This window comes from Podarcis vaucheri (assembly GCF_965113315.1).
Source record: "Podarcis vaucheri genome assembly, chromosome: 1".
Classification (NCBI taxonomy): domain Eukaryota; kingdom Metazoa; phylum Chordata; class Lepidosauria; order Squamata; family Lacertidae; genus Podarcis; species Podarcis vaucheri.
Genome location: NC_138759.1, coordinates 19,886,854 through 19,894,523, shown reverse-complemented (window position 1 = coordinate 19,894,523; position 7,670 = coordinate 19,886,854). Strand labels below are relative to the sequence as shown.

Here is a 7,670-nt window from a genome sequence, read left to right as displayed (position 1 = left end):
TATTCCACCCCCTATTCAGTATTCAACACACCAGTTGCATACCGGTGAGCAGCCAGTCCCAATCTGAATATTCTGCCAGTGCAACCCATGTGCAATGCTGCCAAGGTGCAGATCTGTCCGTCCAGCACATGGAGCCATACTAGCAGCAGGGCCTCTGTGCTGAGTGTGTTCTGTCGAACGAATGTCGGTTTATAGGACTTTATTTATCTTAAGCATTCCTACTCCGCCTAATTTCCCAAAGGAACCCAAGGCATCGAACAAATCAGATAATAACAGTGCAAAAACAAACAAACAAATAGGATTGCGTTTCCAAGTCTCAGGGAGATGAAAAGATGTATTTGCAAGATGCTTTCAGAACTCAAAGCAAGTCCACCTTTTCCTGTCCGGGTTTGCATGAGGATTCTCCGCAGCAATAGGGTAAGGAGTTGTGAAACCTCGGATAGACTTGGGCGCATGTTCAGGAGCTGCAGGCCAGTCAGGGCTCCCCAGTGCATGCATGCAAGTGTTTAAGAATGCAGGCTGTTGTCAGGGGCGGAGGAAGGGGTGCGGTGGGGGCAATCTGCCCCGGGTGTCTTCTCTGGGGGGGGGGACATTTGGCACACTGCCTGCCCGCGACTCCCAAGCCTACCCCGAGCCGTTTTGACAGCTCAATGGAGGCTTGGGAGTTGCAGGTGGGCAGCATGCCAAATGTCCACTGTTGGCAGCGCTCTGTGCCCCCAGCTGCTGGGCGCACAAGCCACTCTGTGCACCCGAGCAGTTATCCCATGCCTGGGAGGGCACCCTCCGTGCCATGTGCCCCTCGGGAGCACACACACCCTGGGCAGCGCGAGCATATGCTCCGCCGCTGGGTGTTGTGCACAGTTGACAACATGTATTAAGAGGACGCCAGTGTATCCTCAGCGAATACAATCACCATTGTCAACAAAGGGGCAGCTCTCACGATATGTGTGCTTAACATTGGGCGCAATGCCAAGTAGGAAGTTCAGCCATGTTTTCAGAAATGTTACTACCCGCAGCTTGCCATCAGGTGCCCAGTGCAAAGGGATCTTCGAGTTGTTGAGTCCGAGTGCAGGAATTGAGCCACAGTCACTGAAAATAAGACAGATACGTTTAAGTGGGTTGCCCACCGTATTGTTTAAATGGCAGCTCCTTTTTGTATTTTATAAACAACAATATGACACCGTCACAAAAGCTGTTTCATTTAGAACCATCCTACATTCAGCAATTTAATTATTCCCTTAATTATTGAAGCATTCATCATAGTTTTCCAACTGATTCATAGCTGGCTGGCTGGCTGCTTTTCTTTGACTCATTAATATAGTGACAAGTGAATTGACAGCCTTCTTGCTAACCTACAAGAATACTGGGAATAGGAGACTTGGAATCTTGAAAGGAGGTGTGTATTATTGTAATTAGCCAACAAAACCTAGTGGCAAAAGCTTCATTAAAAGTCAAAGGTACATAATAATATGTCAGAAAAGCCCAATTATCAGCGGCTTTTATAATCATATCTACAAGGTAATATCTTCCAGACACAACTTTATTTTATTAGAGAATGAGCAATGAAGAAGAGATTCTCAATGCAAATAACCCTTCTGTAGAATACAGAGCCTTCACCCTAAAAATAATAAATTCCACAGGAATTCAAACCTTGCTATTTTCAGCACTGAAAATGATGGCACTTACAAGAATAAATAATATCCTAGATGCTCAAAAATAAATTTTATTTGCTAATTTTGATATTGTTATAAATCACAGTTTCCTTGCGCTGTAACAGAGGAGTTCCTTAATTTCTTCCAATAAAATGGGGACGTCTCTGCTTTTTTAATGACTTAATCTTGTGTTGTAATTTCTCACTGTTCCCAAACCTACCTTCGCAACACCACTCTGTTTTCCCCTTATATATTTTGCAGCTTCCCAGGCTGTCAGGTACACCCGACACCGTACTCAGTGGCTTACGTCTCAAGGGCTAACGTTCAGCTGGAAGGGCTCAGCGTCCACATCTTAACACCGTCTTCTGCGCGCCTTGGCTACTTCTTCACTTCACGGTGCTAAGAAAATCAACAGGGGTATTTGCATGCAGCAGAAAGGACTGGGGAGGAGAGGGGGAAATGGCAAAGCGGTGAGCTTGAGTGTTTGAAATATAAACCTTGAGCTTGAGTGTGTGCCACTGATGGAGGAGCAAATCTGTGTAAATCAATACATTTATTTAGCTCACTCACCAACTCTTTCTCTCTGAGTTAACACCCCAGCACACACAATGCTAGCAAAGGTGATTATCTCTGCTAGCATAATTCCTCTGTAACATCTGCTTTCGCCCATAACACTCCACTAATTTTTCCCTCATTTCATTACACATAATTTTCTTTCAACACAATCTACATGTATTAAGTGGTAATGACTTTCCAGTTAAGAGCAAATCGACGTCAAGGGACACCCCCCCCCTCCCGATTGCCTGCCGTGCCTGACTCCGGCTATTAAAGATAAATTTGGTGTCTCAGAAAGCGGCAGTAAGCTAATCAATCAATTAAGCGGTTAGGACATACATTATCAAAATTCCACAGTGTGGGGGTGCACGAGAGCGTGCTGATCTAGTTGGTGGTTTTAAGGAATAAAAAAATAATTTGCAAGTGACTAATGAACACACTCTGAGGTTGAAAGTCTGTATTTAGCATCTTCTGGACTGAAAACACAAACTATTAGGCTAGTTAATTTCAGGGGGGAAGCTCAGTCTAAGCATTTGATATTCAAATAATGTTATAGATTCTGTGCCCTGTCAAAGCAGCGTTTCAGGAATGAAGTATAGGAGAGACTAAATTCTTTGGCAAAACTGTGTTGTTTTTTTAAGAAAAAGGAGCAGCGGCGGAGGCATTCTACATGAAGGCAGCCGTTGAAACTTGTCAGAATGTCTCTGGATATTGCTCAGGTCTCTGAACAGAGATTAATATTCCATTACATGCTAGCTACAGTAAAATTGTTTGAGGACAGCCTGGTAAGTAACACACTGCCTTGGACAGTTTTTGAAATTAAACGATTAAGTTAATTTGTATGCACATCTTGCATTGGGTTTCTTGAGACATGGGTTTTTCAGAGATTTCATAGAAATAAACTGATATAACTTTCCAAGAAGGCAATGGCACCACCCCCACATTTGAACACCACCTACAAACAACAGCCCCAAATATATATACATATATATTAACTACTCACCCATGTCAGAAGAATCTGCACAAATCTAAGCCACAGATGAATTCTGATTTCAGTGAACAACCTTCACTGAACAAATAAAGAATGCAAGTTTTGTTTTTTTTAAAGGCAAAAGCAAACTGCCATTCTTTCATGCAACGTGTGTGTGTGTGTGTGTGTTTCTCTGTGTTGGAATAGGATGCACGTTCATTTAAGGTGGTTTTTAATTTCTTTTCTTCAGTCTTGTGTCTCATGTATCAGCTTGCGTGTCAGTGTTTTGGCAAATAACGGTGAGTGAAAATGCAGAACGCCCGGCACTTGCTGTGAAGCGAGAGAACGAGATCAGCAGAGAAAAAATAGGAAACAAACTTTATTTGCTCAAACATGAGACTAAATACAGAAACACACACAAACACAGAGAGAGGGTTAAATAGAATATTACAGCAAGGAGAGGCCCCGATAATAAAATTGTGAAACCCTTCATATATATTTTATTTAAAGAAACAATCAGTAAATCTTTAAAATAAAAAAGTGATTGTCACCAGGCCATGCCAATTACTTTTCCTGTCAGTGTTAACCATTTTGCCTAAAGCTTTGTTATCCTAGTGCTGTAGATATCAGATGAAATGACATGAAAAAACTGCAGACTTTTTCCTTCCAGCTTCCAGCCTCCGCCTTCCCCTCTTCGCCGCCTCCCCTCCCCATCCCTTACCTTCCCACAAACTGCACTGAGCCCTTTGCAGGCCATATATAACAAGCATGGAATGAGGAAAATCCTAACTTTACTCTGCAGGAATTTCAGGCAAAACAAAAGCGGCACTTGGGAGAAGAGAGAACTTTGTGATCCAATTACTGTTCAAATTAGGGAAAGGCATACGCCAGACTTATTCCTCTCCTCCCCCTTTTCTTTTTCATTTCTTTTTGCATCCTCTACATTTTCTCATTTTCAAATGTGTCCTGGTAATCTTCAAAATAAGAATGCCTATGGTATAGGGTGTGTGTGTGTGTGTTTTACGTCACAACCGATCTGATTGCTTATAAACTGAATGTATGTAATCAGCTGTCGAGATTATGAAAGCATAGTAGATTGTAAAATTAAAATAAAATAAGGCACCTTCCAGAAAACACCCCTTCCCCAATTGTGTTTTGTTTATCTTTCCCCCTTTCTCTCTCTCACACCATTTACTGGCTTAATGCTCATTATAGTGTTAATATTACATATGATAAACATTACCCCCACCCACCCATCCATCTCATTTGTGCTCATTTTTTATCTCAGTTCTCAGTGGCTTCGTGTTTTATGGCATATAAAATATTATAGCACTTTACCTTTATTTGAGTTGCTAGGAGAACATTCTGCAGAACATCCAAACGTTGCTTTTCTTTAGTGGGAAGGAAGCACAGCAATTCTGTTTTGTTTTTAAACCTGGCACTGAAAGCGTTAACTAGACTTCTGACTGGATTAAAAACAACAAGCACCACCTGACTTTTCCTAGTTTTGAAAAATAATAATTGCCTTTTTTATTCTCTATCTCTTTTTTTGCTCACTCCCCTTTGATATAAAAGATAATAAACTCAAACTCACATGAAACAATATTGAATCCCTTGCCAGTTGGGAGAAGGAAAAATGTTTCCCATTTCCCTAGTCCATTTTGCCTAGCACAGGTAAACTCAAAACTTTTGTTTGCAAAGTTTGCGCAAGTTTGTGGAAATAAAACCTCGTTTTCCATTTTTATTTTTATTTTTTAAAAAGAAAGAAAGAAAGATGGGGTCTCTGCAGTAGCCAAATGAGGGGATTTGGGGTAACTGTTGTTGTTTACTTGAAGGGGGTAAAACACCCACCTTAAACCCACCCTCTATTCGGTTCAGTAGCACCTCCATACTCCAATAAACCGTTTTCATTCCATCTGGCGTGCGTTTGCTCTGAAGACATTTTCCTGTCAATCTCTCCCGCCACATTAAAAATCTGTCATTACTATTGCATTGCTGCCTGGCTCCAGAGATTTGTCTGACTGCTTTATTGCTCCTCTCATTTTTTTTCTCCTGCTACAGCCAAGAAGCAGAAATAAAGGTTTGTTGTTGAAACATGGCCGCAAGGAAAGTAGGAGGCACACATCTGTCAAGGTATTACCTTTCTTCAACCAGGGATTAAGGTGTTTTACTGCAGTCGCTACTGAGCAGTCACACTGAATAAATTTTCTCAGTAGAACATAAAAATGAACTCATACATTTTGAACTAGGTTTCATTCTTTCAACCAGCCCAGATAATTATGCAATGGCATCACAGTGGGGGTGGGGGGTGGAGGGGAGTCAGGAAGGGGGAATTCTTTCCCTGTCAAATTTGCATTATTTAAATACAAAGAAAGCCTGAGAAGAATTGAGGAGACTGAGGGACCACAGCATTGGGGTTGGGGGGGGGGAATCGTTCTCCATCTTCCCTTCCTCTTGATCAGGACTGGCTATTACCTGCAAAGATTAAATAGGTTACAGGGTATTGCTTTTCCTTGCATTTGTCTTGTGTGCTATCCCACCCTGCCACCAAAATAATAAAATAATATACAGAACCACCCAGCATCCCCATCAATATTCATTGTCAACCCGAATGGAAGGAAATAAGGCAGCGTTTCTGGTTTCTGAAACATAGTCAGCCTGGCAGGCCCAAAGTTGTCGGCGTAAATATGGGTTGCCACATAACAGCAGTTCTGACTGACAGGATACAAAGTTTTGAAAATGGAAGGCCAAAAAAAAAAAGGGGGGGGAGGAAGGAAGGAGGGCTGCTAACTCCATCAATGGATTAACAATGTCAGAAAGACCGGAGAGTGGGGAAGAAGGGGGTGGAGCAACTGGAACTTTTTAGTTTCCAAACTTTTAGTTTGTCCCAGCTAGCTTAAGTCCATAGTGCTCAGTTTACTAGATAGCTGTCCATACAGAGCTGTGAGCAAATTAAGCACATGGGGGTGGGGAGATAAAGGACCCCTGGACGGTTAAGTCCAGTCAAAGGCAACTATGGGGTTGCAGCGCTCATCTCGCTTACAGGCCAAGGGACCCGGCGTTTGTCCGCAGACAGCTTTCCGGGTCATGTGGCCAGCATGACTAAACAGCTACTGGTGCAACAGAACACCGTGACAGAAGCTAGAGCGCACGGAAATGCTGTTTACCTTCCTGCCGCAGCAGTACCTATTTATCTACTTGCACTGGCATGCTTTCAAACTGCTAAGTTGACAGGAACTGGGACAGAGCAACGGGAGCTTAACCCCATTGTGGGGATTCGAACTGCCGACCTTCCGATCAGCAAGCCCAAGAGGCTCAGTGGTTTAGACCACAGCACATGGGAGACAAGTGTCAAGAAGGGCTGAAAACGTACCATGAAATCAAAACACGTTTAAATAATAGCTGCCCACCAAAATAAAATATTTCTGGGAACTGTAGTTAACCCCTCGCAGAGCTGCAGTTCACAGCACCCTTAAACTACAGTTCTCTATGGCAGCCTCCCCCAAATTAGTGCCTTGCAGATGTTTGGACTCTAGTTTCCATCCTGCCACCACAGACATGCTGGTGAGGCTGATGGGCACCAGCTTGGGGAAGGCTGGTTAAGGGTTCCAGGGCCTCAGACCTCCATGGAAGATTTCTGAAAAACTTGAGGCTGAGCTTATCCAGATTTGTTTCTAATTCTATGGTTGCCATATTTCAAAAGGTTTCTACCCAGACATTGCTTCCGACTACAGTATTCTGTGTATGTCTGGAAAATCCCGGATGTATGGCGACCCTACTAATTCCCATCTTGCTCCTTCATTTCCAAAAGATATGAGGTTCTCTGCCCAACCAGTTATGCTAAAAATATGAATATTTATCACACATTATATGCATTTTTGCGCATATAATATTATCTGCTTGCTATTCACATATAGCTTTGTATATGGTTTTAATTGTATGGTTTTGTGTACTGTTGTACTTTGATATTTACATTGATCTCTCGCTCTCTATATATAGTAAATAAATAAACACTCCTAAAGTAACCAGCAAATACATACAACTTTGCAAGCAATTCTATAAAATATGTATATTGCATAGCTGTTAACTTTTCCCTTTTCTTGCGAGGAATCCTATTCGGAATAAGGGAATTTCCCTTTAAAAAAGTGAAACGTTGATATTGTCATATTTATAAAGTTATGTTTTAGAAATATAACATGGGGCTTGACTCTTTTACATGTTTAATGTACATGTTCTTTTTTGCAAAAAATGTTTGCAATGAAGGAAAAGGCAATGAACAACCAGCTCAGGTGTTCACTACATGATAGATAATCTTATATGTGTGCTGTCTTTCCACAGTTCAAACCATGCTCAAGGTGGGTTACAATATGAAAGTACAAAACTACAACATAGCAAAAGTAGTCACAAACAATAAAGCATTAAAAAATACATAACCAAACTTGAAAAATCCATATAAATCACAATAAGATCTATAATAAAGATACAAAAAAACC

General features: G+C 41.7%; 1 long non-coding RNA gene across 1 annotated transcript; it reads right to left on the bottom strand.

Annotated features, from left to right (window-relative positions):
• Positions 1 to 301: 301 nt before the first annotated feature.
• LOC309531151 lies at positions 302 to 5,223 on the bottom strand. Its single transcript, XR_014219111.1, has 2 exons — positions 3,211 to 5,223; positions 302 to 2,092 (listed from the first exon to the last, which is right to left on the bottom strand). It is a non-coding gene; the product is annotated as an uncharacterized lncRNA (long non-coding RNA).
• Positions 5,224 to 7,670: the final 2,447 nt, after the last annotated feature.